This window comes from Halyomorpha halys, unplaced genomic scaffold, assembly GCF_000696795.3.
Source record: "Halyomorpha halys isolate HHAL.00 unplaced genomic scaffold, Hhal_1.1 Scaffold64.1, whole genome shotgun sequence".
Lineage (NCBI taxonomy): Eukaryota > Metazoa > Arthropoda > Insecta > Hemiptera > Pentatomidae > Halyomorpha > Halyomorpha halys.
In genome coordinates this window covers 1,829,791-1,841,906 of record NW_027116348.1, presented here as the reverse complement: position 1 = coordinate 1,841,906, position 12,116 = coordinate 1,829,791, and the positions used below count along the sequence as shown (strand labels likewise).

Genomic DNA, 12,116 nt, shown 5'->3' with positions numbered 1-12,116 from the left:
TTTATTAAAATAATAATTGGTGTATATACATATTACAGCATTCCTATAGATTGGTATTAAACTCATTTTTTTAAAATTCTCTCAAGTCCATGAGCATAATATTAGTAAATTATATTTAATTGCTGTAACAAATAAATAACAATGGAATGAATTATATTTATGAAATAATTAACAAGAAACAATAATAAGAATGGAGGATTTATAAAGAACTCCAGGTTCATGGTAGTCAAAGAGAAGAAATATGGTAAAATGAGAATTAATTTTTGAAAAAATGGAAAACAATAAAATTGGAATTCAGATTAAATTGATAATACAATTTGATGCAAAATAATAAACTCTTGTTGATGTAAACAAATTAAATCTAGTCACTATAATGTAGTAGTAAGTATTGTTTTCAAAAGAAACTTTAATTTAAATTAATTACTTAATTTATTTCTGGTCTGTCTTAGCTACCATCATGCAATGCTTGTTCTGTTAGGATATAGCCGAACATGTTAGTTGCATTATCCAACACCCTGATACCAGAGTCTAATGCTGATCATGCTCTATAACAGTGGTTTCCAACTCATAAAAGTTTGTGGACCTCTAAGCCAGAAATCGAACAATGTGCTGCACATCCTTACTTCTCACTAAAGACAAAGAGGAGTTTCCCCTGAAAAATATTTGAAAATTAGGTTGTTTAAAAGTGCATTCTAAGTTACTTTAATAGTGCATTTACTTGTTAAAACTATTTATCTAACACTAGAACATAATAACAATAACAAGGAAAGGTAAACAATAAATAAAAAAGAAAAGTTGTAAAATTGTAATATCAAAAAAGGCTGCCCTGCTTTAAAGGAGCACCGGCTTTGCTCCACAATAGAGAATGGAATCTAAAATGGAAAATGGAAGCTAAAATTGACCACAGTGTCTGTTGATATTTTTGAAATTATTTATTTTTTGTATTATACAATTATTACAGCATTCGGAAGGCCGTAACTGCTACAGACAGACACTCCATCCAATTTTATCTTCCATTTCTCATTTTAGATTCCATTCTTAGCTTAATGTATTTGTGTGGTAAACCATGCGCAGAGCCTTGGTTCCTTTACTAGTTGGGTAGCCTTTTATAAATCACTTCTTTTTGTGGCTGATAACTTTTGGCAGCTCGTTTTTTGCATTTGATGGGGGAATTTGAACAGAGTTGTTTTTTTAGTAGATATCACTTTTTATATATTTTTTTTTTTTTTTATTAAAGTACAGCAAATATTGATGGTTTTTGAACATTTTTTTTCCTGCTATTTTCATCAGTGGTGATGAATTAGGAAGTACTTGTTTGATAAAAACAATTTCTAGCTCTCTTTCCAGGAAATTAGCCCCCTCTGGAATTAGGAGTATTTACTGGAGAGCAAGGACTACATCCTGGTGTTTCCCATTTGGCAAGTCCAGCTTTGTTGAAGATCTGGACGTTCTCTTATTGTTGTTTCTAAGTAAATTTGTGTGAAGAATTCAAATTCCATGACCTTTTATTTTCAGAAAAAAAAACCTACTTGTTACATTGGTAAAATATAGTGACACTATATTCAATATTTTTTCATGTAGTTTCATTTTATTAGGACAAGAGAGGGGAGTGGGGTGTTGTTTAGATTAACTGGCCTATGTCTCAGTGGTGACAATTTGATTCTTAATTATATTACAAGTCAGAGAGTAGAAGTTTCAATTTAATCTCGTTTTTAATCACTGAATTAAAATACTGAAAATTGTATTTATTTAATTTTTTCACTTCTTTTCGGTAAAAACACGGTAACAGATCGCAACATACAATAGCTGTACAACTACAACTATATAAATGAAATGAATATACTAGATAATGACACCATAAATAAAAAATTGTCTTAGAAATAACCTATAAATTATTATTTAATCTGATTTCTTGTAGACATTTTCAATGAACAGGGTCAAAACGTTAAAACTATTTCATAAGTTTCTCATATTTTAATACAAAATAACTATTTCACTCTTATAAATATGTCACAGGCAATCCTGTGTTTTGTCTGAAACTTTCTCAGGAAGTCAAATCGCCTCAAAATATGTGGAGTATTATAAAAGATTAGGGAAAAAATACTCATGCAAAATTTGTAACAAGTGGGTCATAGTTAAATTTTTAATAGAGTAAAAAGTGTAATAAAAACAGGTTTTTTATTTTTATTTTTTTTTCAAAACAGTGAATATGCAAATTTTCAAGTCATTTCATCCAGCCGTTTAGGCTGTAAACCCGTAAAATTGTTACAAGAACGAGAATCTGACCAGGAAAAATGGCATTTTGGAAGTGTTGTACCTCACGGCTCACTACAGTCCGATTACGATGAGGATTTAGAAGAGAGAGAGAGAGAAATACTTTATTTATTCATCTATGCTGCCTAGATACATTAGGTTGCCATCTCACACATCATACTTATCAATCCGTAATCGGACATATTCACATTACACATACATGGTATAATCATAAAAAAAAGATATACAATAATAGGATATAATAAACAATTTTTTTTCACCCCTACAGTTTCCTTTTACAATCCATTTCAGTCTGTACAACCAATACAAATGTTTCACTCATTCCTATTTTTCTTTCTCATTTCTGCTCAATTATTCAATTCACCCGATCAACATAATCGCACTCCGGAATTCACCCTCCTAGATCCTCTTCAGTGACCCGCTAAAAAAATTCAATATTAGACGGTAATGTGAGATCAGACCATCATTCATAGTCACAGCAGTAGATCAGTCTACCAAGAACAAACAACTAGATACATTTTACGAGAATAAGAATAACACATAGATTAAAAGAAAAAAAAAACAAATTATTAAAATATAATAAAAAAAAACCGGTTACAGGAAACACTTGTAAAAAAAAAAACACAAAAAAAACATAGTATTAATAAAATAAAATAATTTAATGAATAAATACGTTAAAACACACAAATAGAGAGGTCAACATATTAAACATATTATAATGAATAAATAAAACAAAGAATAATCTCCGAGCTAATTCCCATGCAGGTGATGGTGTATGATCTCCAGAGAGTCCAAAATAATATTTTCCGGCAAGATCGTAATATCCCCAATGCTAACACCTAGGCCTTCTAAGACGCTCCTTGTTCTATCTGGTATTGTTCCACGAGATCCAAACATCAATCAAATTGCATAAGGTTATATTTTTGTAAAATTGCATGGTTCTATACCTTATATTTGAAGAGATAGCCGAAAAGCCGTCCTTTTTTTGTCAGTTAAATATATTCAAGCGGCATTGTGTTCGATTATTTTTCATGTCAATTTTTTTGGCTTGTCCGATATCAGTATTTTGTCGAATATTATGAAAACTACTCCTAAGAATGTAACTGTCATAAACTATTTTATGGCACAATAAACTAGCTTTAATTTGACTGCTAATAGACATCTGTTCGTCAAATATGTTTTGAGATATAGATTTTTCAAAATAAATTCTCTGACCACTAATTTTCAATGCATTTTTTATGAAATATTGTTTTTAAAAACTACATCTCAGAAACTATTGAACTTAAATAGTTCAATTAAATTTTCTTGCTTGGCGGGGTGGTCACACTGTCGCGTGTTGTTCATCTCTATTTGTACCAGAGCCAGTATGAAAAAACTCATGTACTTCACCTCAATTTTTGATTACTTTAATAAAAACTTTGTATAATTACTAGTCAACATTTATGAGTCTCAGGGAAATAAAATGTGGCGGCAGTTTCAAAATGTTAGAAAAATTTATTTTTTCATTTAGAGCTCCATATCTTTTGAACTTCTACACTGGAAAACCCAAGAGAACATCATTTAACGTAGAGTAAATTTAATTGAACTATTTACGTTTTTATGTTTTCTGGGATATAGTTTTTAAAAAGCAATATTTCATAAAAAATGTACTAAAAAATCAGTAGTCAGTGAATTTATTTTTATAAATCTATATCTCAAAAAATATTTGACGTACAGATGTCTATTAGCACTCAAATTAAAGCTAGCTTTCTGTGCCATAAAGTAGTTAAGGACAGTTACCTTCTTAGGAGTAGTATTTTTCATAATATTCGACAAAATGAATTCACAAACTGCTGATATCTAGTTGTTCGGATAAAATCTTTGATTTATAAAAACATATTTTTCAGGTGTGTGTCAGCACTCAAATTAAAGGTAGTTTAACTCATTATGAAGTAGTTTATTATTCTAATCTTACGTCTTATGGTTCTTAAGAAATAAACCAAAACTTGTATTCGAATAACTAGAAATCAATATTTTGTGAATTTATTTTGTCATATATCATAAAAAAACTACTGCTTCTATGAAGATAAACTATTTTATAGAACATTCAACGAGCTTTAATTTGAGTGTGTTGCAAACATCTGTACGTTTAATGTTTCCAGAGATATATGTTTTTAAAAAGCTTTCAGGTACTATTGAACGTAACGACTCATAAATTTCAATTAGTAATTATAAAAAGTTTTCATTCAAGTAATAAAAAAAGGGGGAAAATAACTGACTTTTTCTCCTCTTGGGCTTTTGTACTATAATGTTATGTTACATATTCGAGATGTAGACCGGCTAAAATGAAAAACTTGTAACAAGCCATGTTTTCGTCAAAGTACATTTTAAACTCTTCCATTTTCGAGTAAATTTATGAGAAAGAACGTTGTAGATTATAAATTTTATCAAAAAATACACGTGGTTCATTGTAAAGTCTTTTTATTTCATTTTACAAGAAACTCGCGAGCAAAGAAACTGTAGAGTATTAAATTTCTTTTTAATTTCGGGATTTATTTCCAGATTCCGATACTGAAATTATTTTTTTCTTTTTATCTTAGCTCTCTCCCCCTACACCCCTCTAAGAAGCCGACAGCAACATATTTTTATTCCTTCCAAAAATAATTTTTTGTATTACAGTATCACGGTTTATTTACCCCCATTTCTCTTCTTAAATATTATATACTAATTTAAGAAGAACATTCGTAAATAAAGATACTTCATCGTAACTTACCAATATTTCTTCTTTTTTCATTTTTCCTTAACTTCTATTACATTTTTAATATCTTTATTCTCATTTCTATAAACATTACTAAAACTATTTTAAATTTTTTTTTTTGTAAATTGTAGATTGGCCCATTTATACGATTAACAATTGAAGGGTTTACTTTCTTTTTGGAGTTTAATTAATCCAGAATTCATAAAGTCCTCAATGCTCCTTACTTTGACACAAATAAAATCATCTATAAAGACCTTAATGTTCCATATATAATCAATTTGACTCGTAATAAACACCCTAACCATCGAAACCCTCTAGTTTCTGACCTTGCTTCTTCTATTCCTGACAATCCTACAAGGCACCTGGAAATAAGATGGCCTCAAGACCTTCTAGTGTAGAAATATGATTAGAGTACTACCAATTCGTAGTTTCTCTACTTGCCTGTATCATTCCATTTTGATCTTACATCAAATTTACTTAATGTATTTTTATGTAAATACAATTGTAAATAGCAAAAAATAAAATAAAAAAATATTATTCCAAACATTCTCGGATGGTTTCAATGTTTGTTAATCATTTATTTTTTTCATCAACGAACTTTTTTTTATTAAGTTTTTCTACATAAGTAATTATTTGTTTATTTATTTCCTGTAAAGGATCTATTCTCAGTTTTCAATATGTATTATCTTCATTGAGGATCATTTCTATTTTCATTTCATATTCCTCCTATTTTATTATTGCCACTTTCTTTGTTCTATCTGATTTTGCTATCCATAAATTCGAATTCTTCTTTTTAAATTGCAACAAAGATTTCAGATCAATTTTCCATTTTTCAAATAATCTTTTTTCTTCATCATTATTTTCATAAGTAAAATTACCAATTTTTCTAATTACATTGTTTCTCAAACTATTTTGATGATTTTCACATGTTTCCATGTTTCTAAGTATCACTTCTATATAGGTAATCAAAATAATTGTATCCTTTCTTATATCTTTGGGAAAAAAATCAACATTGTCACCTAGACTGAGAAAATTTAAAATATTTTTAGGATTTCAATAATAAGTTTTCGACTAAATTCATCATAAACAAATTTTCATCCTGGTGTAAATATTATTTTTCGAGACAAATGTTTTGTTCAATTCCTTTTTTTACATTTTCTCTGTTATAAGGTTTATTAATTTTAGCTTTAACTATATTTATGTTCTTTGTTAAATTTAACTTATATCTATTTAAAAGGTCTATTCTACCTTTTGTAAGAAAATCATCAATTTTTCGTTTGTGTTGAGGATATTAAAATTTGAAAGACCCATCCTATTTTTAAAATTACATATGATATCATTTTTTAACCAAAAGCATTGCTTTAGCTCTAGATTAACGAAATCTATTATAATATCTTCAATATATTTGCCTTTTTATTTTTTGTATACAATTACTAATAAACTTATTTTCTTTATCAATTATCACCAATCCAGTTCCAAAACACCATAAAAACTGTGGAGTAACCATGGATATTAACATGAAATGACCACATTGCACAAATAACCTGAAAAATCATCTCAACCCATTAACAGTTCCAAAGATTCTGTGATTCATTTTCTTTTTTTTTTTTTTTTTTTACACTGAATTTACAAAGTAGATTACAATTGACATGTTCACAAAGTTACAATTAAAAAGTGAGAAAGTTACAAATTTACAATTACAATTACATATTAACAATTACAATTTACATTTTATAAAGTTATAATTAGAACTGACGTAGTGAGTAAATTACTATATTAGATTATGCATCCATTTATACATGCAGGAATTAGAGATAGACTATGTGTGATCATAGATATTAATTATTTTTAAAAAGTGAAAAAGTTTTGACATTGTTGTGGGTTTTTTCTCATCATCTCCTGTAAATCTGAAGAGAATCGTTGTGATTCGTGAGCAATACATTCAGTAAGAATGTGCCTAACGGTGAGGTCGTTTCAGCAGTAGGGACACATCGTGTATTTTCTTTTTTCATGAGATGACAGTGGGTGAGTCGAGTATGGCCTATCCGAAGACGGGTTAATACAACATCTTCTCTCTGTAGCAGATTCAAGTTTCTGGTTGGACGTTTCAGTGTATGTTGGACCATTCTTAACTTGTCACTCTTGCCATCAAATTTCTTTGATCCGGGAAATAACATCTTTCCATGTTGATGATGTTACGACTTCACCTGTCTTTGCTGTCGATGCCGCTTTAACTCTACTATTAATCGGCGTGTTGAAGAAAGAAAGGAAAAAAAATATATAAAGCAAATTGGGCTCTAACTGCTCAGGATTTTAGAATTTAAATTTAAAGGTGAGAATAAAAGTTAATGTGATATGATAGACGGTCAAGGTGTGAAAATAATTTTTTTAAAATATAATAAGATTTTACAGAAAAATGTATTTAATATATGAACTTTCTTATTAACTCCTTTCTTGGGGCCGGATTCATTACGATTAATATCCTTGAAGAACCAGTCAGCTTCTAGTATCCTCCCACATCTCGACTATTGATGCCTGGTATATGGAGGACAATCTTGTAAACAAGAAATGAGACTAAAACGATTAATCAATTGCTTCATAAGATTCATCTTCGTATTTCCAGACGTTCTTGTATCTCTCACTATTATTCCGAGGTTTGCTCTATCCGAAGTATTCTAGTATCCGGAGACTATATCTTCTTAGCGCATTTATATTTCAATCTTTAATAACCAAATTTATTAATTGAAGTTATACAAGTTTTGGTTCCGAGCGATATTTCGTAGTCCATGCATACTGAATAGGGCGTTCCAGTATATACCTTCTAGAGGACCGCCATATTCTGGCCTGACAATTATTATTACGTTTATAGGTGTATAAAATGAAAAAAAAAAAACTATAAACAAGTAGTACAGCAAATCTAATCATTTTATAGTTAGAAGGGGTGGAAATTCTTGGCTGTGAATCTGAGGGAATATGTGTACATAGCAGTTGGATTCATAACATAGCTTGGTGAGTGTTGGTAAGATTCCTTTCCTATTAACCATTTAACGACTTTGTCGTGTTTTCAAGTTTTAATTTGTGTCAGTATTGTTATTTATTTTTATTTTTTTCTAGTCGGGCATGTTTTTCATGTTATTATTTTTGTACATAATGTAAATAGAGAGTGCAGTTTAAACAACCTACGTTTATCCATCCATCTGTTAAATATAAGATCCCAACCTACCAATTTGTACATCCCTTTCCAAAGAATTGCCTCCTTTGAAAAGGATTTCTTTACTGTTATATAAGCACTTATAAATTAATTACTGGATGAAAAAAACGAGACAATAATTTTAATTTATAATGAACAAAAAATATATCTATACAAACTAATGCTATTTAACTTTTTTCACTATAATTAAAAATGTAAAACCTACGTCATTAAGGAAAAATAACCAACAAACAAAGATGCAAGAGGAAATGGTCAAATATTTTTATCTGTACGAATGATTTTCATGCAAGGTACAAAAAAATATCCCACAATATTATTACCGTGAGATTTAACCTGTTTCAACTAAGACTGACTGTATGATCAAATTTTATTCAAATTTACTGAAAACGATTAACTTTTTCATAGTGTTTTTATTAGAGAGTAAAAGAATTTGCCAATTTTTTTATGGTTAAATATTATTATGGTTAGCAAATCAGTTTCATAAAAAATGCGAAAACGAATTCCCTTTTTTTCCATGGGATTTCCATCTGTTTCATATTAAATTTACTATAATATGACAATAATATATTATTAAAATTTCACAATAATATATATTAGAACAATTTCTTTGTGATAAACACTTTTCTTTATAATATACACAATTGAGACAGAGTGGTGAATACACTGGCATGTACATGTACTGATAAGTATAAAGGATTTAAGTCCAAAAATGTTGATGATGAGTTAAGTACATAGACTTGGAAAAAAATTCTCTATCGAATGGTATAAAGGTTAAATTGTATGTTATAATAATGTCCTGGTTAAAACTGTATTGAACAGATAAGATTTTATCCACAATTTTACGAACTTTATTTTTCGTCTCCGGAAAAATCAAGAATATGGACTTGAATCCTTCATACTTTTTCAGTACAGATATTTTACTTAGTTTATTAACACTGCCAATACAAGACTCGTCTCTATGTAACTGGTCACAATCAAAAGTTAGATATTACCTAAGAAATCTTTCTCTCTATTTATTAGTCTTAATGCAGTGAAGCATGATGTGCTATAGACTTTTGGTTAAGGTTATGGCATGGTTCATTCATCGAAAGCAATGGAGTTTCGTTTTCTTGATTCTATTTATCATTCTACTGATTCTTATTTGGCTGACAAATCATAATTTTTTCCCCAATAAATTAAGGTTGGTAAGCATATCAAAGCTATGTTTCGGTAACCTCTCGGCAAGCATGGATCGATTCCGTTTATGTAAATAAGGAGTCAATGACGTTGTAATTAGCAGTATTATCATATATTTGTAATCGTAACTATATATCAATACAAAGGATTTGAAAATAAAAAATAAAAAAATGTAATTAGAAACATTAACCTAAAAACAAGGTCATTTAATTAAGAACTTCTTGTAAAGTTTTAGTCTTCCACCACCTGTCTTAGTAAAATGGCTGATTCAGTGATAAGTTTGAACTCATCATTATTAGAAATCAAATCTAAGAGAAAACGTTGACTTCACAGTAACAGTCTTCTGATAATTTTTTGCAACATGAAACTTGTATTGCTATCCTTCCCACAGTTCTTTTATAGAATAGAAAAATAGAAACGTGATTCATTATGTTAAAAGAATAACACCATAAAGTATTTGAAAACATGTCGCTGCCTAGAATATTTTCCCCGGAGTATTATTGAATCAGTCATTTGAAAACATGTCATCTCTATTTTTTTTTTTTTTTTCAAAACTGTGTATGTCATTTAGATTACTATTTAAAGCAAGCTTTCTCCATTTTACTATAAACACTACTATACCAGGGGAATGATAACTATAAGATTTAAAAAATTTTAAACTTCTTTAAATAATTTTCAGTTGGTAGAAACATTTAGAAAACTGGTAGCATTTCCACAGAAAACATAACTAGGTTAATTTAAAGATCTTAAAAAAGTGAGGCAGGTACTGAAATAATACGTTTATTTAGTTCTAAGAGACACAAATATCTAATGTACAAAAAAGGAGAAGAATAGAATAAAGTTTTCCTCGATATCTGAATAAATTTATATTTATTAGATGTTAATAATATGAATAAATGTTAAAGTGCTTTTCCTGTAAGATCAGCAATATGTAAGATGTGGCATTATTGAAGCAAAGCAGATATTTATTTTTAGCTTACCATGTTAACTTATATTTATATATATATATGTTTCAACAACGGCTTATCTCGTAGATTTTGTTGTCTAACGAAACATAATCAAACTTACCTACCAAACAATAGACAACCGTTTGCAATCATTTCAAAATTTTATATCAAGAAAAAACGTAATAAGACGTACAATTGCCTAAAATAAGAAATTTCCTGTCAGATGTGGTAAACGTTTTCAATCTATACAAAATTTAACTAATTCAGTCAACTTACACTTTCAGGAGCACCCAAAAGATGGCTAAAGCTGAGTGATTATTACTTAAGTCCGATACAACAAGAAAGTGAGTTACATTTAGTTAAAGTATCATAGTAGTAATAGTATTACTAATAATAAAGGCTTAACGAAACCCGAAGGTTCGATGCCGATACCTCCAATCGTTCTCCATAAACGTATGTCCAATAAAGCCCCTCCAACTCCGAATCTACTAAATCAGTGTTTACGCAATCCTCCCATCTACGTTTCGGTCTACCCCTTGGACGTTGTTCGACGGGTTTCTATTAACATTTTAGGGATAGGTTCATACATTCGGCCCATCTTACACTCCGAAGTGCTATAACCTGAATTATATTTACCGAGTGAAGTTCTCTCAATTCATGGGCAGTCCGTAGCGTAGGTCGTTGTAGCACAGGTCTTTGAAACCTGGGAACAGCGGTGGCGCCGGTTCGAAACCGGACTGGGTGGTCTACTTTTTTCATTTCTGTGGCGGTCCCACGAAATGAAAACTTGACCATCCACCATGGTTAGAATAGGTTGGTTACTTCTAGATTTTTTCAGACCAGTCTTCAATATCTTTCTGGTGTAGAAGGCACCCAGCTACTATAACAAGCTTCATTATTTATATACGACAACTTCAGTAACAACCTACTAGTATGTTTAAGGAGATACGCAATAACACCTCGGTAATAGTATTCATTCGGTGTGTAGGGTAGGATTGTTTACATAGTTATTTATTTTATTTTTTTAAATTAAATAATTTTATATTTTAACGTTTTTGGTTTTTTATGTATGGGTAGTTTATATTTTAAACGCTAAGTCGAATCCTGAAGGTTGCTGAGTATCTCCGATAATACTAATAACATAAGTTTAAAATGGTATACCTGTAATCTCCTTTGTCATGTTCATGTTTATATCAAAGAATAAAATTATATTTCTTTTCATTCAATTTTTTTATAGTTTATCTGAATGATGTTTCACCCCAATAGTGTTTAATCTCCTCTGGAAAAGACAGAACAAGATCTCTTTAATTTACTCTGTTAATATAGCTGGCACAACTGGATAATAATGTTCTACTTGAAGTTATAAAAAATAAGATAAAACTATTAATTATGCTTAAAACATTGTTACAACTTCCTGATGGCTTCATTTAAAAAACAACCGCCAGTCATGCATGTAAACGGGGAAAGTTCCTACAGTGCCTTTCAAGTGTAAGTTAATCATATAACACTGAACATTTAATTTTTAATTCAAGATCCTACTCCATCCATACCACCAATATTGCTAGGGAGTTTAGTAACAGTGGTATTTATTTATTATAATAATAAATTAAATGTTATTTGATTAATTATGTAATGTCCAAATCATATTAAAGGCATGGCTATGTAATATATGGCTGTGCAATAAAACATATAGATTGTTACGAAGCATCATAAGTTAGCCAAACCAACTTATGCATTATGTAGTCAATTATTGAATGTGGTACATGCAAGT

General features: G+C 29.6%; 1 long non-coding RNA gene across 3 annotated transcripts in view; it reads right to left on the bottom strand.

The window, feature by feature from the left end:
* Window positions 1-12,116, bottom strand: part of LOC136797209 (uncharacterized) — a 33,734-nt gene that overhangs the window by 8,886 nt on the left and 12,732 nt on the right. For 2 of the 3 annotated variants that reach the window (XR_010845048.1, XR_010845047.1), the window contains exon 2: window positions 425-652. This is a non-coding gene — a long non-coding RNA (uncharacterized lncRNA). Of the gene's footprint in view, window positions 1-18; window positions 123-424; window positions 653-12,116 lie in introns of those variants that run through there. The other variant, XR_010845046.1, reaches the window with a different exon arrangement.